The 27,199-nt window shown below is 44.8% G+C and overlaps 1 protein-coding gene across 5 annotated transcripts in view; it reads left to right on the forward strand.

Annotated features, from left to right (window-relative positions):
* Nucleotides 1–1,546: 1,546 nt before the first annotated feature.
* The window catches only part of Arntl (aryl hydrocarbon receptor nuclear translocator like), a 104,735-nt gene continuing 79,082 nt past the window's right edge, over nt 1,547–27,199 (forward strand). For 3 of the 5 annotated variants that reach the window (XM_048360809.1, XM_048360811.1, XM_048360810.1), the window contains exon 1: nt 1,548–1,725. The gene's annotated coding sequence lies outside the window, so the exon portion shown is untranslated. Of the gene's footprint in view, nt 1,726–27,199 lie in introns of all 5 variants that reach the window. The other 2 variants (XM_048360812.1, XM_048360813.1) reach the window with 1 other exon arrangement.

A 27,199-nucleotide genomic window follows, 5' to 3' on the forward strand; every position in this document is an offset into this window, starting at 1 on the left:
TACAATGGGATAATAATGGCTTCTTCACAGGGTGGGCTTGAGGACTGAAGGAGAAAATGCAGGAGAAAATTTGAGTGCAATCCTGACACAGGGCAAAAGTTGCTGGAAGTTTGGTTTCTTCCACTCTTTGTTTCAGTCAATAAGGATTCATTAATCAGCGTCTTTAAGTTATAGTTACTCAACTAGTTATGTACCAGACAGTTAATTATGTTGGCATCTAGCCCATATATTTTTTTTTTATCTTGTCCGTTATTTTTTCAAATGTAGAGTCCCACTTACATAAAGTGGTCATCTCAGAAAATGGGTGCAGACACGAGGCAAGCAGCAATATGATTCCAACTGCATGTAAACTTAGGAAAAGTAGAAAGCTACCAGTGAATTTAGTTGGTTTTGCAAAAAGCTCTCGTTCAGTCCACAAGCACTGTGTGCCTTGGCAATGTAGTTGATGATGGGCAATCTCTCTTTACAAGGACTGAAACAGTATCAGCATCCTAGCAACTTACAAGTCTAGAATTCTAGAGGCCTCGATTTTAAAAAGGAAGCCGGTTCTTTTTAAAAAGGGGCTTTAACATTTAAAAGAACTGCAAGTTCTCGTGCTAAAGGAAATTCTAGCAGCTAAATGCTTCAGTTGTAAAAATGACATGATGCTCAGCGCTCCCAGCACCCAAGGAACATTCTTTACAGCACTTTTTATTTTCAGTAACTTTTTCCTCCATCTCCCTGGCAAAACCAAAACGGCGTGGGCACACAGTAAGAGGTCAGAATTTGGCCACTGGAAGGAAATACGAAGAAACCACTCCGCTCTGAGTTTTCTCTTTGGGGCAAGAATCACAGGACCATGGGACGCTTGGAGGTCAAGACGAACGCAAAGAACACGAGAACACTTGGCAGTCTTCGGGTGGAAAAATCTTCTAGAAATATGGAAGTATTCGGTCCCTCATTCCGGCTTTGGCAAGCCAGATGCTGTAGGAAAGGGTCCGGCACTGTGTGTTGCCAAAATTTGGTTTCCTAGATGGAATTGATGGGAGGAGAGAGAGAGGAAAAGCCTGTGCTTAAGTCAGCGAGAAAGGGGAAGTAGGAGAGGTGAGAGCCCGGAGCCGGGCGCCAGCCGTGAACCTAGAGAAGAGGGACTTCCCCGGCGACGGGGACGGGGACCGGGAGAGTGTGGCGTTCCTACCCGCAGTGGCCGGGAGAGTGGAGACCTCTGCCGAGAGGGAGAGCTTTGGGGCGAGGAAATCCAGAGAGCACGCCTGGATTGGCCCTCTCCTCCGGGCGTGCGCTCTTGAGAACCAAATGATTGGTGGCGGGAAAGTAGCAGGTAAACCAGCCCCCGCCGCCTCGCCATTGGTCAGCGGCCTCTCCAGCCGTCACACCATTGGCTATCGAGCATCCCAGCCGCGCGCGGATTGGCCGAGGCCGGCCGCCCAGGCCTGCTCGGTTCTCGCGCTCGGATTGGCTAGGAGGAAGAGGCAGGTATCCGGGCTCCGCGGCTCCTCCATTGGTGGGCGGGGAAGGGGGGTTGGGCACAGCGATTGGTGGGCGGGGGGCCGGGCCTGGGCCGGCGGGGAGCGGATTGGTCGGAAAGTAGGTTAGTGGTGCGACATTTAGGGAAGGCAGAAAGTAGGTCAGGGACGGAGGTGCCTGTTTACCCGCGCCGGACTCACCGCCACCGCCGCCGCGGGATCCGAGTGCGGGCGCGGGCGCGGGCGCTCCCGGCGAGCCTTGGTGAGTGTCGGCCCGGCCGCGGCCAGCGTCGCGGCCCCGGTCACCCCGTCGGGGGACCGCAAACACCCTGGCAGGCTCGGCGCCCCCGCCGCCGCCCGGGGCGCAGCCCGGCCGCCGGGGAACCCTGCCCGACGTGCCCGCTGCCGGCCTTAAAGGGCCCGTGCCCGCTCCCTGCCCCCACCCGGGCCGTGGGGAGGCTGCGTCCCTTAAAGGCGCCGCGCCCGTCCGCCTCCATCCCTCACTCAGGGACTGGCGCTGCGGACCAGGGCAGGCAGAGGTGCCGCAGGCATCCTGAGAGCCATAAGGAAAGTGTGCCCCGGAGTACCCACCTTCGCTTCGCGGGCATCTTTACCTGGCGGGCGAGGGCGCAGCCTGCCGCCTCTTAAAGGGATAGCTCTGCCCTTCGGGGGTGGGGGGGGGGGCAATGGCCGGCTGAGGGCGAGTCCTAGGATGCCCCTCCCCTCTCCCCCGGGAGCTGCAGCGACCCTTGAGGGCACCACTTTTGGAGATTGTCCTTCCAAAGGCGTTGGGAGAACGATGCCGAGAGTGCCCTTCCTCTCCCCCCCCCCCCACCTCCACTTCCCTTTCGGGAGCCCGCGAAGCTGGGTGGGGGTGGGGAGGGCGTCTCCGTCGGGTTGGGGAGTCCGAGCTCGCCCGCCCCTTCGGCCGAGTGGCTGGAGCCCAGCATGGGGCCGAACCTAGCCTGTGAACTTCCGTCGGGCCTGCGTCGTCCCGGTCCCGGGCTGTCGGGGAGGATCCCCTGTGGATCCGTGAGCAGGTGCCCGACGTCGCGGGGACGTCGCCCGGGGTGCAGGTGCGGTCCCGCCACCGGCCTTGGTTGGGGTCCCGGAGCCCCGCGGAGGGCACCGCGAGGCTGTCTCTTCAGCGCTGGGGTTGACAGATTCCGATCCGGGAAGGAAAAGGTTTCCGCTTGCAATTGTCGGGAGTTGACAGCTGAAAGGGCCGGGGGGTCGCTGCCAGAAGTGGAAGGTGGAAATCAATGCTCTTGTCCGCCGCCCCGAGGGGTTGCGAAAGCCCCGCACTCTCAGGTGCGGGACCGAGGTGCAGGGGGCTGGGCGGGGCGGGGGGGGGAGCGCTGCTTTAGGCATATTGGCGACAAGTTTTGCGAGCCTGTGGGGGACATCCTTCCCCCCACCTCTGTTCCCATACCTGTCTCCGCCTCTGGCCTTTGGGCCCCTTGGCGGTCACCTAGCCTTGTTTTGGCATTCTGTTGGGCGGTTACATTCTGTCTTAGATACCTACTCTTCAGCAAATGAGCCAAGTTTTCTCTCTCACCTTCCAGAAATCTCATTTGGTGTTTGGGAACCATTACTTGACAGTACACATATTTCCAGGATCTTGGTTTGTTTATTTTAATCCATAAAACATGCCCATTTAGATGCATTTCATTTTCTACAACACTTGTCATTTGTCCAAGATCTGCTGCCATGCCCCCTTTAATCTATTTTTATATAGCTATTATTTTTGTTCTCCTGGTCCCATTGATATTAGGATCTGTCAATTTGGGTTGGTAGAGTTTTTAATTAATGTACCCGTTGAATCATGAGCTTAAAATAATCATTGCTGCTTCTGAACAGTTTTGAATAATCTCATGCTCTCTGTGCTTGAAAGACTTAAAAAAATACTGCTTTCAATTTGATTTCCATATCAATGACATTCCAAAATATTTTTTTTAAATACAAATTTCAGTCTTTCAGCTCACGCTTTGTATCTGAGTTCACTTGATTGTTAAATCTTTAAAAGTCTGTTGAATGTAATTTGAAGGCCTGGAAATTTTTTAGGGAAGATTTGAAATTGCCTTTATCATTTGAAGTTAGACAGGTAGAGGCATTTGGTTTTGACTGTAGATGTAGCCAGTGAAGAATAATAATGATAATAATAATAATGTTTAGAAAGGGAGCGAAATAATGTTTGGAAAGCGAGCGAAAGCAGGTGTGGTGGAAGCGCACTAACCTAGGAGTTGGGAGGCAGGCAGACAATCTGGATGTAGACCAGACTGGGGCTCTCATGGCTGTACAGAACATTTCTGGGTTGTTTTTGCCTCCGATGGAAAAATAAACAGTTGAACTTGGTGATATATCAAAGGTTTCCCCCCGGCTTTTCTGAGGTTCTCTAAGTTTCTAAATACTTCAGGCAGTTGAATTTAGAATGGTATTTACCAATGTCAAAAGTTTCTGCTTTTCTGAGGTTCTCTAAATTTCTAAATACTTAATACAGTTGAATTTAGATCGGTATTTACCTCCCGGAGGCACTAGAATATGAGCTAAAGTCCTATTTTCATAGGGAAGTTAAGCAGATCAACAGATGGTGTTTTAAAGGATCCATTTCAAATGATTTATAAAATGATGACTACTAACGAGCTTGTCTGCTATTTGCAGAAGAGGTTTGCATGCCACTGGGCAGGAAAGGGAAGTGGCCGTGTTTTCAGATTTATCTCTTCACGCCCATGGTCTCAATGGAATTTATGTACTAGAAGATGGACAAGCACTGCAGAAAGACTTGGCTATATAGCAAGTCTTCTATGTGTATATAAAAAAAAAACTAAATAAATCTCTGACTTTGGTGTAAAAGTTGCCATCCATCTATGAGCTGTCTTGTATTTATGATTCTATCAACTCTCACTGTGGTAGGAGAGTTTGTGTCCCATATGCTATTATAACTGCTGGCCTTGATTTTAATTAGTACTATATTGTCTACAATTGGACACTTGCAGATAAGTAAAAAAAAAGTCCTTTCTAGACCTTGTGGTTTAGTTAGGAGCACAGAGATGCAGGCATGTCATCCTTCTCCATGGTCTTGGTTTTTTCTCTTTATTGCTCTTTCATCACAAGGCTCAGACTTACCTCAAATATCGACCCCATCACTGATTCTCTTTCTTATGAAAGAAGACCTGCTCTGACTTAATGCTGTTGCGGCATGTCTTCTTTCCTGTCAAAGTTGTCCTCTCTCCTCTCAGTTCAGAAAAAGCAAGTACATCCCTCTTGTTTCTTCTTATTGAGCTTTCACAATCAACAATCTGGAGGTGGGAGAACCTAGGTTTGGGATTAGGACTGTGTGGCTTTGGACCAATGCTTGCTTGACTCCTCTGACCTCAGGCTCCTCCTGTGTGCTGCAGTGACAGTAGCTGCCTCTTGGAGTCTGTGGGGATGAAGGGAGATGCTGTGTAAATGCCCAGCACACAGTAAGCCTTGCCTCAACACTGAATTTCCAGTCCCTCTTACCTCTGCCAGAATCCTGTCCCTAGAATATCCTTCTGCTATTTGTATTCAGCCTCCCAAACCCCAGGAAAAAAACCCAAAAAACATTTGTCTTGATTTGGAAGAGAAAGGACAGACCTGCTGTGAGCATGTCATGTGTCAGGCAGTTACTTACTACCCTGTCTGCACTTCTGCCTTGCAGCTAACCTCTCAGAGAGCTGTGAACATTTGCCTCCTCCACTCACATCTTCTCCATCCTTAGCACCTGTCCTCTGGCTTCTTTCCTTATTATCCTTCTACATTTCTTCTCAAAGTTTTCTCCCCAAACCCTACATCTTAACTTTCAAGGGCCTGTTCTTCCTCCTAAATGATTGTTCTTGGCTCCTTTTCAGCTCTTATCTCACCTGTCTTTCCCCTTTCTGGAAGTTCCCTCCTCCCTCTTGCCTTTGGATCATGTTGCTCTCTTGATTTTCTTCCTGTGCCTGCTGCAGATAGTCATCTGTCCTAACCTTTGCTATTCACACTGTTCCTTTCAGCCTATCTCTAGTCTTGTTCTGCCCCTCCTGCTTTAACCAAGAGCAAGTCCATTGTAGACATCAGTGGCCTATTGCTAGCATTTGTGGCCTTGGGATTTGCAGGCTCACAAAGTGCTTGCAGCCACTGACCCACTGAATCCTCCTAATGTATATCTCTTTATCCTCAAGCTGTCCTATAAGGCTGCTGGGTTGATCTGGAGCCAGATTTTACCCAACTCTACCTCACTAGCTTTTTTGTTTGTTTGTTTTTGTTTTTGTTTTGGCCAGTCCTGGACTTTGGACTCAGGGCCTGAGCACTGTCCCTGGCTTCCTTTTTGCTCAAGGCTAGCACTCTGCCACTTGAGCCACAGCACCACTTCTGGCTGTTTTCTGTATATGTGGTACTGGGGAATCGAACCCAGGGCCTCATGTATACGAGGCAAGCTCTCTCGCCACTAGGCCATATCCCCAGCCCTCTACCTCACTAGCTTTATAACTTGTGGTCAACTTGGTTTTGCTCTCTATCTGATGGTGCCTTCCTCTGTGAAACTAGGATCAGTTTATGGGGTGAACTGAATGAATGAAAGGATTGAAAATATATGTTAAGATATTCAGGATACCTAGAAGGTGCCCTGTATGATCCTCCATACCCAGCCTACCTGTCAGCTAGATCTTGCTGTGTGCCTAGAATCTTTCCCGTGCAACAGCTCCTGGCCACTTCCCAGTTCCCCTGGTCTCACGTGTTCAAATCCTCCTCTGCTTTTAAGACCTAGGTGCTTAGACTTTTAAGAACTGTTCCTTACTTTTCTCCTCACAGCAGTGTCCTCAGCCCTTGGCCATCTCTAATTCTCTGGTTCCCCTTGGTTATATTTTACAGCATGTTGGGATGGCTCTGGGAATCTCAGTTGCTTACCCAAGCTGAGCACTTCAGGAAGTTTTTGCTTTCCTTAAATGACAGTCACAGAGAGCCTTTAGGATATGCTTGTTCAGTGCACATCCCAGTTAAAGATCTGGAGGAGAGACAGGAGCTGGGGCAGGATGGGCACTTGGGCATTAGGAAGAAGAGATGGGGATGCCTACTGTGGAGAGGTGGAGGCTGGAGGTGAAGGATGCAGCTCAGGCATACAAGGACATGACCCTGAGTAATTAGTTCTCACAGAAGGTGAGGCTTAGTTGAGGACTTAACTTCATGGGTGGATGAAATTGGATAAGCTTTAGTCATCTTTGCTTCTGGAGAATGCAGAGTACTGGCATGTAATGGAAAACAATGGTTTTTACTTAAGTACATGTTATATAGCATAAATTCATTTGTCCAGCATGAGTGAAGAAGAGAATGGGGTATCTGCCTAATGTAGTCTTTGGCTAACACTGTATCCTCTGGGTTTTATACATTGCTAAGTAAAACAATGACATCCTTAAACTACTATCTAAAATGTGTGACCTAGTTAAAGTCTTTGAGTTTGATATAATTCAGCTGCAAAATAGAAACATTAATTCTTATAGTAATAACAGCTAACAGTATTGAACATGTTCTATGTGCCAGCAAATACATTGATCATATTAGACTTATTAGCTTGTGTAATCTTCATAATGACCCTTTGAGGGCAGTACCATATAACCCTTGTTTTTACAAGTGAAAAGATTTTGTAAACTATTCAAGGTCACTCAATTGATATAGGATTGGGGTGGGATTTGTGTTTGGTGGACTCCAAATCCTGCTCTGGGCCAGTGTACAGATGCCTTCTGGAAGGGACCACTGATACCATATGCAATGCTCCCAGTACTAAGCCAAAAGCTTGGAGAGATCAGGAGCCAGTCTTAGTGTTGACAGAGTGGAATGTGCCTCCTTGATAGCAGGGTTGAAGGCCTCTGCCATAGGACATAAAGAGCACACAAAGAAGTCATTACCCTAGTGGCAGCTACAAGGGTTTGTGAGCATCTTCGTACATTCTATTGTGAACATCCCAGCCTCTTGCTTCCTTTTCTGTGGTGGCTTGTTCCTCTCTCCCCTGCCCACCCCCCCATCCAGTACCACCATCCGGCAGCAATTTGTGTAAGATGAGTCTCCAGGTGGAACTCCCTGACTCTGGTCCCATCCATGCCATCCACAGAACTCCTTTGAAGGAGACCTTTTCAGAAGTCTGTGACCTTCATTTTCCTTACCACCAAAGACTCTCCTTAGCCTTTGTGTAGCTATAGTCTTGATGTTTCTCTCTCTCTCTCTCTCATTTCTCACTGTCGTTCTCTGTCTCTCTCACAGACAAAACACACACACACATACACATATACACACAATTTTGATGTTGGTTTTTTTTTTTTAATACTAGTTGTTCCCTAATACATTTAGATAGCAAGGGAAACATTGTTTTATGAAGAACCTGTTACATAAAAATGTGTTATATAATGTTCATATATATACTGCACATTGAAGTTAGATACTACTTCTCCCCCCCCCCCAAAGAATGAAAGGATAATAATCACAGGCTACACTGAATATAATTAACCTCAGGCTAGGAAGCTTGAACCCAGCTATCTTTCCTGAGTGCTCCAAGAGTGGGTTGCATGTGAGTGGCTCTGAATCTGTTGTGGGGTGCTATATCAAAATACTCTGAAGTTGCCTGTTGGGGAAGAGAAATGCCCAGACACCGTGCTTATTTAGATCTCTCTCCTGGGCAACAGAAAAGAAGCTTTTCTTTTGTCTCCTCAGACCACCAAGGTCAACTTCTGACCATTTCCCTTTTCTACTTTCTATTTCTTTCAATTTCCTTTACATGCTGTGGTCAGCTTGGCTTTGTAAGAACACCCTGTGTCCAGTCTTTCAGGCCTCCCAAGGCTATTCTGTTCCTCCTTGGCAGTCCTGCCCCTCCCCACAAGCTCCACTGCTAGCCCTAGCTCTGTGCCTGCAGTTCTGATCTGCTCCCCTGTCCTCCCTGAGTCACCTGCATCATTCTCTCTCCTACTGTCGGTCCTAGCTCAGATGTTCCCTCAATCAGAAGGCCCCTCTCATCACCAGCTATTCATTCAGAATCACTGCTACTTCACAATTAGCAAATTACTATCTCATATCTTTTCAGGAGGACCAGTTCTCCTATTTTTAAACTATTCTGTGAGGCATTATCTTGTCTTCAAGTTCAGTCTCAGGCTTTACTCGTTCACTCATTTGGTGATATATGTACACAGCACCACTCCGGGCACTGAGGATTACAGCCATGAATAAAACCAAGGCCCTGTAGGATACACACAATAAATAATGGAATATGCTAGTGGTAACGAATCCTAGGAAAGAAACCAAGTAAAGCAGTAGTGATGCTGAATGGTAGCAAGGAGGTTTCATTAGCTGTGTCACCAGGAAAAACTTCACTGAGGAGGTGAAATCTGAGCTCAGCCTTGGAACAATCTAGGGAAAGTATCCCAGGAAGAAGAACAACAAGTACAAAGGCCAAGGCCTTTGAGGTAGTTGATGTTTCTAAGAAAAGGTCACTGTGACTGGATTACAAGTTCCCTTCTTCCTGCCTTCTCCTTCCCATAACTCTACACCCAGAATTAGAGACTCCGTAAGTACTTTGCCTATAGAACCAGGGTGTTTGTTTTTGGTTGTTAGATAACTAGTGGTTTGTAGTATCCTTCTCAGAATGTATATACATTATTTATATGCATTGTTGCATATAAACCAATTAAGAGTTTGAAGGGTTTCCTCACAAATTCTCTCCTAGCATATACCACCAATTATTACTGTTTTAATGATGTTTAGACCTCAGATTTCTGTTTTACATGCACAGCCATCTTAAAAACAAAATTTTCTCTAAAAGTGTATTTTGTAAGGCAGTTGATGGAAGCTTGGTATATTTTAAAAAATGAACTTAATGGTGGTTTTCTTCCCACACAAATCCACAAAAGCTGTTTAGTGGCAACTGGAGCTGAATCCATACTGTTTAGTACTTAACAGTATTAGCATTAAGCCATTTTTTTTGCTAGTCTTCTTCAGCTGTACAGCATCATAGTTACTTACTGTTAGCATTAACCACTTGCTTCAGTCACTTTTCCTATTGTCAGAAAGATTTATAAAAGAATTTTTTTACCTTGGTACTCTTAACATTGATTTGTTCTCCATTTAAAAATGAGACAAAAGTGTGGTGGGGAAGTGGTAGGGGCGGGGGAAGAACCAGCCTCTGATTTACCAAGGAACTTTTGAGGAAGTTGTTTTGGGGCACCTTTGGTTTCTCAGGTCCTGCTTGGCTATAAAATCCTATGTTTTCTTACTGTTACAAGAAAGCATACATGTACTTCATTCAAATCCACCCTCAAATGGCCACCTCCAGTTTCTTCTAGAAGTAGATGGCACACAAATACAGAGGAACTTCAGGAGTTCCCAGGAGAATCCGCAGTTATGTTTTCAGTATCAACCTTGCTTTTGATCTGTTATCTGTCTCAAGTTGAAAGAAATTTTGCCCTAGAACTTTTGGTTCAGATAAGATTCCTATGTTCTTGGACAACTCATCTCTCATATAATTATGTAAATCGCTTTTTCTTTTTACTCTTAGGGATAAAGCCACGGTGACTGGCTTGTTTGCTTGTGAAATACACTTATAAGTGCCCTTAGGGAATGGGATGAATTTGCAAGGAGAACAGAGCTGAAGAGTGTGGGATCAAAAACAACTTTAAATGTTAAATGCAAAGCTATTTTCAGTATCCTGCTGGAAGAAAAAAAAAACCCAAGTCTTAAGATGATAGAAGAGATTTCTGCTTCAAAGGAAGGAGTCTAAGGTTTTACAGTGGTGAAAACTAGCTGCTCCTTTAACCAACTACCAGCCCTCCCTTCCCACCTCTAAGTTCTGTTTTTTGACATCATGGACCACTTGAGAGGTTTGATGTTTAAATGACAGGTAGTGGTGGAGTTCAACTGGCAGTGTTGAAATGACTTGGATGCAGAGTGCTATGGCTGTTGACGTCCCAAAGGGATTGTAAAACAAGGGTTCCTCATTGGAGTGACAGAGCACTCTTGGCACTGCCTCTGTTTGGTCAGTTGCAGGTGGTATGTCATTTAAAAAAAAAACTTGACATAGAAGAATTTGGTGCAAGAAGTGTGGCTTTGTGGACATCACTTTGGAGCTAGAGGTTAGTGTTACACCTAGCTTTTCCTCTTTAGAAGCTGGAATACAAGCAAGACTGCCATGTGCTTTGTTCCCCACTATATCCCCAGCAACTAAAACAATCAATGTCAATACAGAACAGTCACCCAGTAAATGTTTATTCATTCAGTAAGTGAATTCAGCTTTAGGGAAAACCTCAAATGTCCTTCACTTGTTAACAATATAGGCTCATGGACTTACTCTCCCATGCTACTTTGAAGTCTAGGTTACCATTTCTTTGGACATCCATGTTTTTCTTATTCTCCATGTTGCCCACATATCAGTGCCTTATATTGGCGAGGAGTTAACAGGCCATGGTTGTTCTTGCCCTGCTGATGTTCATCTTTATGTTACCTTTAATTGGCTCCAAAGTGCAGCAAATCAGTACCTGGCCACATGAGCGAAAAGGAAACCTATTGCATATTTATTTGGGCATAGTACAACAGATTTATTTATTCAGTCAACATATATCTTAAGGGCTATATGCTAGGCACCATTCTAGATCTAGGGGAAGGGAATAGTTGCTGTGATCTTAAAAATCATTCTAGGTCACATGCGATGTGAGTCTCATGGCCACTTGTGCTTTAGATCTGGAGACAGACCAATCTTTGTGGGAGTCACTGAAGGAAGGAAGCTCCATGGAAACGGTCAGGTTTCATCTAGACCTTTAACTTAGCTAGGATGTAGACATACAGATGAGGGTAGGGCAGGCCTTTCTGGGAGTGGATGGGTGAGAACATAGACAAAGTCACCGAGATAGGAATGGCCAATTTACATTGAGGACACAGACTTGCCTGGCATGGAATATTCTTAAGTAATAGTGGGAACTGAAGTTTAGGAGATGATTCAAGGCTCAAGCCTGAATCCTGCATTTCAGATTATGATAATCACTAATCTCTGTAGCATTCTCTTACTAAGAATTTCATAGGTATTATCTCATTTCGTTCCTATAGAACCTTCATGAAGTAGATTGTGTTGTTATTGTTGCTGTAGAGATAAGGAAATTGAGACACTGAGCAACTCACAAGACCTTAGAGGTTTTTGATGATGGACTCTGCTGTCTCTCGGCAGCCTTTAGACACAGTATTGTGACTTAAGGGGAACTGTGAACCAAAAGTGGGCACCTTGTATTTGGCCCCGCCCCTATCATTTTCTAGATGAAGAAATGAGGAGATTAATGTGAAGTCATGGTTTAGCTCATGAGGTAGAAACCTGTAGACAGAAGAAAGCCACTGGGGTTATTTAATTTTTGTGCTGATACTGGGACTTGAACTCAGGGCCTGGGCACTGTCCCTGAGCTTTGTTTGTTCAAGGTTGGAGCTCTACACTTAAATCACAGCTCTACTTCCAGCTTTCTGGTGGTTAGTTGAAGATAAAAGTTTCACGGATTTTCCTGCCTGGGCTGGCTTTGGACTGCAGTCCTCAGATCTCAGCCTTCTGAGTAGCAAGGATTATAGGCATGAGCCATTGGCACCTGACCACTGGCATTATTTCAGTATGACATAAAGTAGTGTTCACTAAAGCATGTATCCAGTGTTAATGTTCCATTTGGATTGGAGCAGAGAGATTAAATAAATGCAGCAGAAGTCTGAGAGCAGGCTATTGGATGAATCCAGGTGGAGGGGAGAGGAAGCCAGAACTTGGCACTAATGAACAATTATGTTAATTGGCATGGCTGTTATCAGTCACCCTGTAGATTTCTGGAGTGTGGTAAGCATCTGCCCCTGTGAATGGCTTTCAAGTGTGTGAATGAATCTGCACTGTACTGTGACCTTAGTTAATGAGTTCTTCAAAAAGGCAAAGCACCATAAAGGAAGACAAATTTCAAAACAAATAGCCTCATTTTCTGGAAAGAGCCCTGGAATTAGGAACCCGAGAACCTATGTTTTAGACTTCTTCCACTACTTAATCTGAGTCAGATCACTTAGTACATCCAACTGAGCCTGATTCCTTAGGTGTAGGATAGGTACAGCATTTCTTGCAGTGAGACTCCACCCCTCATTACGGCATGGGGTTGATGCTTGTGAGAGACAAGGAAAGAATAGGGTTTTTGAAGTAGTAAAGTTGCTTTTTGGCTCCAGTGAATCTCAGTGTAGTTTTATGAGTGAAGGTATGTATGCTGGACTTGCCAGGCATGGGGAAGGCAGAGGAAGTTCCCCTGCCTTCAGGGCCTGTTGAGGATATGGCGCTGTCCACCAGATGGGTGCTGACACAAACCACTTTGCAGGGTAGAGCCATGTTTTAAAGTCAGCTCAGCATTTACTTCCCTCCCCCACCTCCCCCGCCATGGAGAATGGGTAGAAAAGATGTAAATCTTTTCTCCTCTGGAGATTGCTCTCAGGATAATGATGGACAACTGTGAACCAGAAAAATAAGTGTCTATGCCTAGCCAGCTGGCTTGAATATTTCACCTATCCTGGGGCACTAGGCAGCAATCCAGAAGAACCTTGATTATCCCTGGGAGATTAATAAATAAGCCAGCATGCTGTCCAGGTAATAGCTGGTTACAAGGCCTATAGCAGAGCCTCGACTGGAGATTTGCCAAACTAACTTTTGTCAGCAGTACGTATTGCTTATTAATCTGGTAACTAACCTTTGGCTATTTATGAATGCCAAGAAATTGTGCTAAGTGCTTATATTCCTTTTCTTATTTGCTCCTCAAAATACCTTATTGGGTGGTGGCATAGGTCCCATTTTCTCATTAGGGAGACAGAAACTCAGAGGTGCCTCAGATGGTATATACTGGAGGAAAAGCCACAACTCAAACCCAAGACATCTTAAACCAGAGCTTGTGTTCTCAACAGTGTCAGTCATTCCCCTTCCTTTAACATACTTCCTGGCTCCATGTTGAGGCTCCTGACAGTGCAGTGGGTAGGAGTGTCACCATGCAGGGGCCCCAGCTCACTGCAGCTTTCTTTTCTTCACAGCCCATGACTGACGTCCTGCCGCTCTCTATGGCTGGTGAGCAAATGGACGCCCATGATGAATGCAGCAGAAAACTGATGTTTGCCAGCTAGTGCATGTGGAGGAGTTTGAAAGACAGCAAGAGAGATTGCTCTAGGTCTGATTTTTTTTCTGAAGGGCCGAGAAGCTTGTAGAGTGCTCTAGGACCTCAGGATGGTGCTTGTCAGAATCTGTGCAAAAGCCTTTCCAAACAGTGCTTTAACATTCTTGTGTGATTTCCAGAGTCATTTTTGAAACTACGAAACAATGTCTTTTTCAGTCTCCCATCACAACCCAGGGAGACAGGAGTCAATGACAATATTCCTCTGTGGACCAGGAAATTATTTAGAGAGGTCTACCATCCAGAGTTCACAACTGGCCAGTGACAGAGCTTCAATGGGACTTCAATGTTGCTTTTCAAACTTTGACTTCTACTTTGTACCCAACTTTCCTGTTTGCCTTCTCAGCTGAAGATGTTCTTAAATGTTTTGATTGCCTGCATTTAGAAGTCAGGGGAATTGTTAAAGTGATCTACTGCATTTTACTGACTGAGAGTAAATAAAACATCACATATGACTGCTTCTTGTGTTTAATTGATTTGCACTAACGCTGTATGGTACAAAACACATGTGTATCTTTTGTGGTACATTATGAAACCAAGAGGCCTTCTACTTTTGAAGGTCCTAAAACATGGGGTTTATATAATTTATTTAAAAAGTTGACCACTGAATTCTTGGTCAGTAACATAAGCTCCTATTATACTGGTTTCCATGGAGACATTAGTGTTGGTTCTCATCTTTCAACTTTCAATGGCTTTTCTAGGAGTAGAGTGAATTGCTGAAAAAGATAGGACCATCACCCTGTTCAGTCTTTCCTACTGTTTCTGTAGGAAGCTGATTTGCTTTTCTGGGTCCTCCCATTTTTCCTGTAACCTGAGCATAAATGATCTTTGAGGTCCTGATCATTTTATTGTTTTCCACAAGATGAAACTGAATGAAACACCTTTCCTTTTTTTCTTTTCTTCTCTTCTCTTTTCTTTTTGTTCCAGTCCTGGGGCTCAAGGCTAGCACTCTACCATTTGGGCCACAGTACTACTTCTGGCCTTTTCTGTTTATGTGATACTGAAGAATCGAATCCATGGCTTCATACATGCTAGGCATGCACTCTACGTCCAACCTACATTCCTAGCTCAAATGGAATACTTGCTTACATAGATTTGAACACTCCTTTTAAGTACTTAATGAATAGAAAGGGGCTTGGCTGGGTAAATGTACAACTTGTCTCATCTAAGTTTCTTGGGCAAGTTTCTCTACTAAAGAGACCCACAGGCCTACAATGGGAGCATCCCGGAAGAAGTTGGTTTCTTCTCATATGCTAGTCCAGTGGGGAGCTGGTCTAGGCTTGGTATCTTCAACATAGGACTTCCACTCAATAGCTTAAGGTTAAAACATCAATTTACCCCTCCTCCTTGGAAAAAGTCAGGGCACACAGACACCATCATTTTAAGAGGAAGTCCTGAAAGTACATTTTTTTTCTCCATTGGCTAGAAATTAGTCACAAAAGTCATAGAACTTAGTCACCATATATAGCTGCAAAGGAGACTGGAAAGTATCTTTAGTTAGGGGGCCATTAATCCATCAAGGTCAAGGAGACAGTGGAAAATGCGCACTGTGGAAAGCTAATAGTCTACCACTGTGTGGCTGTCACACAGTGTATGCAGTTTGAAGCCCAGAGAGCTGGGAAGGGGCCTGAGTCAGGAGTCAGAATCTAGGTAGCCACAGAGACCGGTACAGCCAGCCCAGTCACACCCAAGTGTTGAAGGAACTCTAAATAATCCAAAAGGCTTAGATGATCACTTGCAGGAAATTCACCAATGTGAATGGTAGGGTAGAAAGAGCATTGTACAGTCAGAGCCCTTGGTTTGAAGCCAGCCCTTTAGCCTGATAGTCAGAGGTAAAACACCACAACAAATATCATCTAGTAAAGAGGAATCACTGCAATAGCATTTCCTGTGAGGCTTCGCATAAGGCTTGAGGATGGGGACCACTCTGCTCACTGCAGCTCCATGGGAATGGGCAGCACATTCCATTATTCACCTGCGTATCCCAGCACCCAGCCTAGCACCTGGCATAGGCATACCCCATTGCTGAATGAAGTGTGAATACTATATAAAGTGGAAAATGTATGTCCTTAGGGGATTTTGATCAAGCAGTGTCTTCTTGTGTTCTCTGTGGGCCAACCCCTGGAAGCCATATGTACAACCAAGATGAAGGCCAACATCAGGACAGCTCCTAGCTGGGTGGTATTGGAAGCAGATGTTCTTGGCAAGGGTATTTGCTTACTTACTGTGTAGGAACATATATATGTATGTATATATATAGAGAGAGATGATATATATGGTATACCTACAGGTCTATCTATCTATTCATCTCTTCATCTATCTATCTATCTACCTACCTATCTATCTACAGGATATAGCAAAACTGAAGATACAGTCTATAATGTGAACCATCTATTTTAAAACTACTTGTTCCACTTGCAAATTGGTGATGAAGCCTTTCCAAGGCCACCAAAACTTTGTTTTCTACTTCAAAAAATAAGATTCAGTTATAAAAATTCTTTTTGTTGAAGAAAAATGTGCTTTAAAACAATGTGTATTGACTGACATAAAGTGGGTTCATGCTTTTATGGGCTATTTCTGTACTAATAACAGTGAGGTGTTTTGATGGGGCAAGGTGAGGGGCTCTAAAGTAATCAGTTTTTTTGCTCCTTTTTTTTTGCCTTTATGAAGGATTTTTATTCATCATTTTGTTGTTTAATTTGCCCACTAGGGGTGAATTTCTTTGTTGGAACTTTATGGAGTACTTTTAGATGGGCTTTACTGGCTAAAAACACTTGTGGAAAGTATATTCTCACTATGCTCTCAGCTTTTAAAAAATCTCATTTGGGGCTGGGAATATGGCCTAGTGGCAAGAGTGCTTGCCTCCTATACATGAAGCTCTCGGTTCCATTCCCCAGCACCACATATATGGAAAACGGCCAGAAGGGGCGCTGTGGCTCAGGTGGCAGAGTGCTAGCCTTGAGCGGGAAGAAGCCAGGGACAGTGCTCAGGCCCTGAGTCCAAGGCCCAGGACTGCCCCCCCCCCCAAAAAAAAAAATCTCATTTGTATAAGAAGAAGGGGTACTGAAATATTTTCTGTGTTTCTCACCTCATGGAATTAGAGGTGATTTTTATTCCTATCTCTTACTCTGTGGCTTCTTCTTTTCAACAACGAGCATGTGTCACTTTTATTACTTTAAAGGGGCAGGAAGAGTTATTCCTACAAATTAATACTCTCAAGAAAAATCAAGAAACTTTTGGTTCGGGTGATTAGCCTGGGCTATACATTCTTAGGAGATCATAGACCTACCCAGACTCCTTCTAGTATTTATCAATTAGTTAAGGAAAGGAATTTTGCAGGCTCCTATTCACTTTTTTTTTTTTTTTTGCCAGTTCTGGGGTTTGAACTCAGGGCCTGAGCACTGTCCCTGGCTTCTTTTTTTGCTCAAGGCTAGCATTCTACAACTTGAGCCACAGTGCCACTTCTGGCTTTTTCTGTATATGTGGTGCTGAGGAATCAAACCCAGGGCTTCATGTATACGAGGTGAGCACTTTACCACTAGGCCATATTCCCAGCCCGGCTCCTATTCACTGAATGGCCCTATCTTCCTTTCTTCTGCACTTGTGTGTCCCACTGGTGCCTTGGCTTTGTTATCCTGTGACTGGCTGACCCAGGTTTTCTGAGGTCCCTCCCATTTGTAATGGTCTCTGTTATGTCACACCCACAACTGTTGGTTTAATGGTAGCATCTTCCTTCCAGCATGGCTATGGACTGATGAAAGCACATTGTCACCTCTTTCCTTGCACAGCTCTCCTTTGTCAATGCTCAGATGAAAGGCCTGAGCATTGTTTCTGGGATGGAGCCAAGAGGAGGGGATCATTATTGGAGGAAAAGGTGGGAGGCACCAAACCAGTGGCAGAACTTAGTGGAGCAAACTGGACTGCCCATCTTGCCCTTGGCTTATACTTGGCAAGTTAAGCTCAGGTATGGCTCTTCACATCACTTGATGTTTGAAGCCAGACAGTTTTCAAGCAATGCATTTATCTGTTGTGGTCCAGTAGTGTGTAGGCCACCGTTGTAGATGCTAGCTGGAAGTGGTGGGATCAGCCAGGCAGATGTAAACTTGGTCCACATGGAGCTTTCCCTCTAGTGGGAGAGAGGCACTTAAAAAGGAAATCAATGATGAAATTCATTACCAGCCCCAGAAATTAACTACTGAATAATCCTCGAAGAAGAGACAAGTGCCTCTGTATAGTGGAGCAGGAGTGCCAGGGATAGATTCTTATCCAACCAGGTCTCTTATTCCAAGGCCTGGCTCCTCTCTCTCCCCTGTGCTTGTTGGTGGAGAGGAATGAGATTGAGGATAGCTCATAGGAGGGCTGAGTTGCTTCTCCCATTCAGCAGCCTGGGTCAAGCTACGGCCTCAGGCAAAGAATCAGAAGCCTCAGGGACTGTCTGATTTAGGTCGTATCTGTTGCACCTCTCTGGACTGTCCTGGGTCAGTAGCCATCTTTTCTGAAGATTAATGAATCAACTTGCACGTAGGAATCCAAATTTGTTCTTTTCCTCTATTATTTTCAACTTTTAATGAGGTCAGCTAAGATACTGGCTGGTACCTTCAGGGAACTATTTTTAATGAACTCCTAGCTTCCCCTCACCCATCCCCACTCCCTTTCCTGGTGGTTCAGACTTTGGCCTGGGAACGTACTGAGCATATATTGCCTCTATTTGACCTTCTGAAACTCTGATCAGTACATACATGCTCTTTGTTCATGACTGCAGGGCTGTAGACCACTGAGAAAAACCTGGTGGCTGACAAGTTTCCCTGTGCTTCCTTTTTCTTTTAGCCTTCCTGGTCAGATCTTGTTCTACTCTTTGGGTCCTCTGTATATGGAAACCCTCAGTACCTTCACTTAACTCCATGGAGACTCAGTACCATTTTTCCAGCAGATGTTAATGATGGTGCTTTTCTAGTTCTTCCTTGGTTCCTATTTGATGTGGCAAGGAAAAAAAATTCAAGTTATCTATCTCCTGATGAGGTCTGAGGAATCACTTGATTTTTAAGCTTCCTCAACTTCTCCTACCCATCAATTGGGACTGTTAACCAGAGAATTAAGTCATGCAGGTGCCATGTAGTACTCCTAATGGGGGTGGTAGGAAGGATGTTGCTAACAGCAGCTTTCTTGGTGGAGAGGGAGCTTTGATCATTATTCCTATCCTTTGACAGTGTATCTATGTGGATGCATGCCTATGTAGAAAGTGGACCCTCCGAGGGTCTAGGAATTGGAACCATCTCTTGAAAAATATTTTATTTTCTTCAAGTATTTATTGGCTCAAATCTGTAAATTTTTGTTCCAGCCTTAGTTGCATGATTTTTTTTCTTTCACTAGTACCCTAGATGGCTTTGGGGTTCACTATATTCAGCATGGAAGGACGGATATGGGCATTGAGTCTGCCCCTTAAACTCAGCCTCAGCAAGGAAACCTTTCCTTTCCTGCCTCCTGCCAGTAAATGTGCAACCCTCAGCAGCCTTGCTCCCATCTTCATCATCGCAGAAGTGATAAAAAGAGCTTTCGAGCTAACCCAGGTGTTACCTGGCTTTGGGGTACCCTGGCCCCCATTTAGAACACACTGTCACAGTCTTTACATCTCAGATAAAGTTCCAGACCTTCTGTATGGGGCCACAATGTGGCAATGTACAAAAGCAGTGGAGAATAAGTGCTTTTTAATGATTGAGACCCTAGTTTCCCTGGATCATGAGCCCAGCCTTCCCCAAGTATGTCAGGCCCTGCCAACTTCTTCTACCACTACTGCTATTCATTCCTTCAGGAATGCAAGAGGATTCAATTTCCCAATCTGACTTCTGTGTCATTGCCTCACCCAGTGGCTTTGAGAAGTGACCAGGACCCTTCTGAGCCTCAAGTTTCTTCATCTGGAAAGTGGGAGTGTTGACTGTGGTTCTTGTAGTTCAGCCTCCCAAGCAGTCTCCTGCTTCCAGCCTTGTCCTGCTGTGGAGTCCTCTCTGCACAGTGATCCTGTGATGCGAGAGCCAGGTCAGGCCTCGACTCTGCTCAGAACTCTCACAACAGTAGCTTCCTGTCTCACTGAGAGGAAAAGCCAAACCTTCCTATGGATCACAAAGCTTCCTGGTATTTCTCTGACTTCATCTCTACCCAGGCTGGGTTCTGTACAGCTCACTGTGGTGAATGTGAGTGTGTCCTCTGACTTAGGCAGTGCACAACTTGCGTGGCTGTATGATGTCCGTCCTCCTGCCCTCCTCTAATCCAGCCACAATGGAATCCTTGCCATTCTTCAAACATGCCAGCTATGTTTCCTGTTCCAGTCCTCCCACTGGCTGCTTCTCCAATGAGTTTTTATGGGTTGTTTGCTGACCTTTAGGTCTCTTTTCAAATGTCACTCTATTTAAAACCATTTACCCAGTCCACTGTCCCTGAGCTGTCCCTCTCTTTTTGTTGGTACTAGCATTTGAATCTGGGGCCTCTGCTTGTTCAGCTTATTTGTTCAGTTGGCATTCTATTACTTGAGCCATGCTTCCAGCTCAGAATTTTGCTGGTTATTTGGAGATGGAGTCTCATGGACTTTCCTGCCCCTGCTACCTTCAAACCCCAGTCCTCTTAAATAGCTAGGAGTACAGGTGTGAGCCACAGGTGCTCAGTTCTCTCTCTCTCGCTTTGTTTTTTCCTGTTAGCACTTTTGATCATGTAGGATACATTGATGTTTTGCCAATTTATCTGACTTGTTGTCTTGTTTCCTCAGAGAACATAAGCATTATGAGGGTAGGCATTAGGTTGACATGTTCACTATCCCAAGAACTTAGAGCAGTGCCTGGCAGTAGTTAATTCAAGTATGAATTAACTTTACTAAATCAGAGAAGTGTTATGTGTACCTAGCAAACTCCAAGTAAGCATTGGCTGCAGTGTTTATCTTATTAAGTATCTTTCCAAGACACACACACAAATGTGGCTTCTCAGGTGGAGTTAAACTACCCCCACCTCCATTCCTTGTTCCTCTTTCTTCTGCCTTCTCTCTGGCTTTTTCTGTTGTGGAGCCTGTCTACATTTCTGCCTGAATTTGTTCTAGATAAGGACTGGCCTATTCAAACAGGCATCTTAGGCACCCTGCTGCCGCCAGTCAGCACACAGTAGGTACTTAGGACATGCTTGTTGCTGGCAGCTCTGGCAGGTGGGGTAAGTTCTCTCCTCTGTCAGGACCTATACCTGGCTGTAGCATCACTGTCTGATGTGAAACTTAAGAAGCTTAGCCCCTTTTACCACTTAAATGGTGGCTGCTTAAGTAACTTATTTGCTTTATTGGTATATTTAGAGCAAATTGTAGAGGGAATACCTTGGATGACAGTATCTGTGTTTTATTGGTATATTTAGAGCAAATTGTAGAGGGGAGAATACCTTGGATGACAGTATCTGTGTGGCCAGATTGTTCCACATAACTCTCTGGCCCTGTGGCTATTCCAGCTCTGAGCAGTTGGGGTCATTCAAAGGAAGACAGCATGAGTAAAACTGGCCTGTATAGAGGGAGAAGACAAGAGAGGAGGAAAGATTTGAGCCTGGCCTGTAAAGAATTTGGCTTGTTCAGTGAGTCAGGAATAGGAGAGAGGCCTTTGCTTAACCTAGGCAGACCCTAGAGACATGATGTAGGAAGGAGGATCTTAAATGCTAGGGAATCACTTTGGCTTCCACATTTGGCAGGAGGGATACATACTGGGGACTTCGATGGAGAGGGAGTGGGAACTGAGGGAGACAGGATGTATAGAGGAGCTTTTGAGGAGCTGTGGCTCCTGCACAAGGTATGGAGAGATCATGAACTCAGAGGTCAGCCGTGGCTCCCTTATGGGCGGCAGAGAGTATTGAACCATCACAGCAAAGCTGATTGGTGCTGAGACACTCTTGTCAAGTGAGCACTGACCAAGCCACATCCCTCCTATTTGGGGTCAGAATTAGCCTCTGAGACTTGGGAAGGGTTACGCTGTCCCATGGAACCCAGTGGCCACACTGTAAAGGAGACAGGGCTTGACACTGTCTGAGCATTTAAAAGTTATTTTCTCATTCAAAGTACATGGAGAAAGCCCTTGGCCTTTTCCCTTGCATGTTGTAGGGTGGGATTCTAGGAATGAGCTTGGCCTTGTGGAGTCTTTCTATTTCCCACCCTGTGTTCCTAAGCAGGGCACTGGCACTGGGCCCAGATTTCTCTCTCTCTCTCTCTCTCTCTCTCTCTCTCTCTCTCTTTTTTTTGTGGCTGCCATCATTCTTTTTTGCCCTTATGTGCTGAGATTCCCTCTAGCTTTTCCCTAAGTTTCCTTGGGTTTGACCTCAAACCCTAGACCTGCCCCACCTTCGGTGGAATGAACTCAGGTGATCCCTATAGTTTCCGATCTCTCTCCTCTGTGTGTGCTGGTTCTGAAGCTTAAACTCAGGGTCTGGGTACTATCCCTGTGCTTTGCTTTTGTGCTGAAGGCTAGTACTCTACCACTTGAGCCACAGCATCACTTCCGACTTTTTTGGTGGTTAATTGGAGATAAGAGTCACACAGACTTCCCTGCTCAGGCTGGCTTTGAACCTTGATCCTCAGATCTCAGCCTCCTGAGTAGCTAAGATTATAGGCATGAGCCACAGGCACCTTGCTCTTCTCTTCATTCTTTACAATCTATTTTAACCTTTTTCCGAGTGGTCTCTAGTTTTCCCCATGCTAGTTTAAGATGGCTACATAATGTTTTATCCAGGGAATATCTTCAGTAAGCCATGAGCTTGTTACGGAGCACTTAGATTGCTTCTAATTTTTGCTCTTTCAGCTAATGCTACATTAAGCCATCTTTGTATATTACAGAATCATTTCATTAAGTTGGCATTTATCTAGCTAATGGCAATGGCCCAAGATTGGATGGAGAATCAGATTTTCTTTTTCTTTTCCAAGAAGAAGGCTATACAGATGTATTAAAATATGTACTTCAAATGCTAGGAGCCATCTTCATTGTATTTTTCCTCATGCTTATCCTGGGCCTTGAACTAAAGACCAGGGCACTGTACCTGAGCCTGTTTGTTCTCAAGGATAGCACTCTACCACTTGAGCCACAGCTCCACTTCTGTCTTTTTGTTGTTTAATTGGAATTAAAAATCTCACAAATTCAAGCATCAGTGGTCAAACCTCAGCCTACCGAGTAGCTGGGAATACAGGCATCAGGCTCCAATGCCTGGTTGTTATATTTTTCAGCAAAGTGTTGAATATAGAAGTAAGGTAACAGTATAAGTGAAAGATGGTGTATATATAAGCAATTCATAATGTAATTGTTGCTAAGTGGAAACATGGGTCAATAAATCATTTTAAGGAACAATCTCCTTCCATCTGATGCTTTGAATATGGCATGTTAAATGATCTCTTGAAGGTATATTAAGAAATTCCCTAAAACAAGGAAAGAGAAATAGGATTTATTTTTTTAAGACAGGATCTCACAATGCAAGTAGCCCAGGCTGGTCCCAAACTTTTAATTCTCCTACCACAGCTTCATGAGTGCTGGGATTACATGTGTGTGCAACCAGGCCTGGTAGCAAATAGGATTTCTGAGGAAAACAAACATCTCTTCTGAGGCAAGTGTGAGTTTAGCAGGTGCCATTAGAAGTAAAAGCTGCCACAAACTTGCTGAAAGGCATTAGCTTCTTGTTGTTCATTAGGAACTGACAAACAGACATCTCCAACAGGTGCCCAATACTGTGTACAGCCTGCAGGCTGTGTTAACTGCAGGGTGCCAGGGAAGAATTCCTCTGACCCGCTGTGGTTTTTATTGTTTCCATTTCTGATTGTTTATGTGGACTGTGGCTCTAGGCTTTGCATTTGTTTAATCCAGCAAGTGTTTACTGAGTCTTTAGACCATATAAGATTTCAGGGAATAAAAATGAGGGGAGAAAGAACCCCTTATTTCTGAGAAGTTTATGACCTATGGGAAGAACAGAACAGGTTTAAAGCTGATGTTTATTTAAGGGAGAATTCCCTGGGAGAAGTCAGTTTCCACCCTGACAGAAGAGGGAGAAATTCTGTCTCTGTGGGAAATTGCAAAAGGTTTTGTGGAGATAGTTAGCTTTGTCAGCCCTAACAGGACAGGTGGAAATGGAGCTGGACATTCAAGGCAGAGCTAAAAGGTCAGACCAGAAAAGATAGTGGAAGGACATGGGGCTGTGTTCAAGGCTTGCCTGAAGTATTAGGCATGTATAATAATGGTTGTGGCTAGCAGTTTATGGGATGCAACAGGTGTCAGGCATGGTTCTAAAAGCTATATGTGTGTTAATTCATTTAATCTACACAGGGACCCAAAGGAGGCATTATTACCACCTCATTCTTTTAGAGGAGGAGTCTAAGACTTGCAATTAATAACTGTTGAGCTCACATTGATAGAGCCAGGGGAGACCCAGTTCAGTCACTCCCAGACTATACCGCTGACCACAAAGCTGACCTATAGGGGAAAAATAGACAGTAGAACCAAAAGAAGGTGGGCACATGCCCTGTGCTCAGAGTCTTTTTTCTCTTCCTTCCTTCCTTTTTTTTTTTTTTTTTTTTGCCAGTCCTGGGGCTTGAACTCAAGGCTGGAGCACTGTCCCTGCCTTCTTTTTGCTTAAGGCTAGTGCTCTACCTCTTGAACCACAGCGCCACTTCCAGCTTTCTCTGTGTATGTGGTACTGAGGAATTGAACCCAGGGCTTCATGCATGCTAGGCAAGCACTTTGCCACTAAGCCACATTCCTAGCCTGGTGTGCTCAGAGTCTTAGGGTGTCAAAATTCAGGGATGCAGAAGTGGAAGAGGGCAGAGATGGCAGTCACAGGAGATAGAGAGGGAGGGATGGATGAGCTTGGTGATGCTATGGGGAGCCACAGGAGAAATTCATGCATCGTGCCTAGGGTATCACAATTGCAGGAGAGGCCTGGGTGTGGGTCTAGGCTGTGGGAGGAGAAATCTAGGAGGCCCCCCAGGAGGGGCAGCAGGGTTTCTCCTGACTGTGGATGCTGTGTCTTCCTTGAAGAACACAACCACCAGGCTTCATTGTCCCTTCCTCTTATCTGTAGAGAGAGGGAACGTGAGAAGGGTGGGAGGTGGTGCAGAGGGAGGCCTGCCCTGCTAATTTGGTAGATCCAGTGAGTTTTCTGCAGCCTAATGACTTTCGAAAGCTGTTTGGTGTGCTGTGATACAAGCGTGACTTCCTCCCTCTGAACGCAGTGGCAGTCAGTGGCAATCGCTGCTTTTCCTGGAAAATTGGGCCCATGTGGGCCCTGTGTGTGGTTTGTTTGAGTTCCATTTTTATAGCCCTATTACCTTGTCCCCATGATGTAAGAAGCCTCTCCGTCTTCTTGAGCTTTGCTGTGAAAATTGTTTCTTAAAAGGCACAAAGTGTCTCTCATCATTTGGGTGGTACGCAGTGCTTTCTGTAGACTGCACACTTCTCTTCGCCCCTGCCACCACTTGTCGGCATTCTCTGATCATCGGCAATTTTCTGGGAACTTTGAGTCAGCTCTTGAATCTCACTACCTAACGATTGGCCCAATTGCTTCGGGAAGAGTTTACGCACATAAATACCAGGCAGCTCTTTCCTGTCTGAAATGTCACCTTACTGATGACCCTGTGAGGATCCATCCGACCCCCAGTCTGGTCCTGTGACCTGGAACTGATAACAATGGCAATGAATATCCAGGGAGCCGGAGCCATTTCCAGGCACTGTGAGAAGGGATTTATGTTAGTGATCTGAATTATTCCTAATCCCTATAAGCTAAGTACTACTGAGTTCTCCATTTTACTGATAAAGAAATTGAGTCCATAGGGAAGGAAAGAAAATTTTGTTCCAGGTCTCAAAGGCTAGTAAATAGCAGAGCTGAGTCTTGACCAGCAGTCCATGTGCTCCATTTACTTGTTTATTCACTCATTCATTCAACAACATCATTCTTGGAACTGTTCTAGACTTAAGGTAAACAGCAAAGGAGAGAGAAAAAGAAAGAATGCAAAAGTTCTCACCTTTCTAGTTGAGGCATAAGTGGGGAGTTACTGTTCAAGGATGCTGAAGGAGTCCATACAAGAAGTTGAAATGTCAGAATGGGCCTTGATCCTGCCAGTGTCCCTCTGTCTTCCTGCCTTCTGTTCTTTATGTGTTGGCCTCAGTATACATAGGTAACCTTCTTTGTGGCGGGGGCTACCTTCTACACCACAGTTTGCAACTCCAGTGAAGGAGGAGCTCCTTTTCTTTGTCTCTGGCCATCAGCTCTGGAGAAAGGCTCTGATTGACCTGGTATGGGTGATAGGCTTTTCCTTTGGGCCAGTCAGCATTCGGGCTGGAGTGTGTTCCCATCTCTGCTCTGCCTTAATAGAAAGCAGAAGCAATGCACCTAGGAGAGATAAAGCAGACTGTTCCACTATCAGAGATTTTGAAGAATTTATGTCTTAGTAATGCTGCAACTCTTGGTAGTTTTAAGTAGGGAACTTGATCAAACTTACGTTTTATAACGATTAGTTCAGGCATTGGATGAGGTAGTGGTAGAAATAAGTGACTAGAGATGGACTGGCTGGTTAGGAGGCTGCTGCTGGAGCTCTGAGGAGAACTGCTGGGATCTGAGCTTAAATAGTCCTGAGTGACCGAATTTGCATACAGACTCCAGGTACAACATCAATGAGGGAGAGGAGAAAGATGGAACTAAAGACAGTAAGCAAATAAGACATGGCAACCACTTGGAAACTGGAAGAAAGAGACTTAAGCAAGATTCCTCACCACTACCGTCACACACCACCACACAAGTATATAACTATGCTCTGGAATCTAGTTATTAAATGGTGGCAGATTCTACCTATCTTAGTTCTTCTTGAGAAATAAGTTATTGGATTTTTATGGTACTCTTAATTGAAAAGGGAAGCTGATTGATTGCGCTTCTTTTCTTTTCTTTTCTTTGGCAAGTCAGAAAAGATCATATCTTCTGATGGTAGATAATATCAGGATTGCCATACAGAAATGGATGAATGACAGGAGAGTTCTAGTACTGGCCTGGAAACCATACTGAGTAGAAGCTTGATCCAGGGACTATGAGGTATAGTTTAGAAATACCAGTCCCTTTGGCATCATTTTTGCAGGAAGATTTTTAAGGTAAGAGATTTAAGAAAGGAATGGCATGTTGTGATTCATGTTATAACAGATTTCTTCCTGTACTGGGAGTAGACTATGGGTGGAGGTAGGAGTGGCACCAAGTGTGGAAGCAGAGACACAAGTATGAGACTATTGTAATTATGAGACTAGGGTGGTATCTGCAGAGTTTAAAAGAAATGGTCATATTGCCAATATATTTAGAGGATGAAAATCAGTTTTGCTGAGCACTGGATATGGAGTGACAGAGAAGAGGGATGAAAACGAATTCCATTCTTTTGACGTGGCAACCAGAAGAATGCTATCTATATCATGGTGAGTGAAACATTGAGAGGACCAGGTATGGGGGATGTCAGGAGTCTGTGTTGGATATGTTGAGTTTGAGATGCTCAATACGGCCTACTTGGAACTTGATTTGTGAATTAAT

The sequence above is a fragment of the Perognathus longimembris genome, chromosome 13, assembly GCF_023159225.1.
Source record: "Perognathus longimembris pacificus isolate PPM17 chromosome 13, ASM2315922v1, whole genome shotgun sequence".
In the NCBI taxonomy this organism is placed as follows: Eukaryota; Metazoa; Chordata; class Mammalia; order Rodentia; family Heteromyidae; genus Perognathus; species Perognathus longimembris.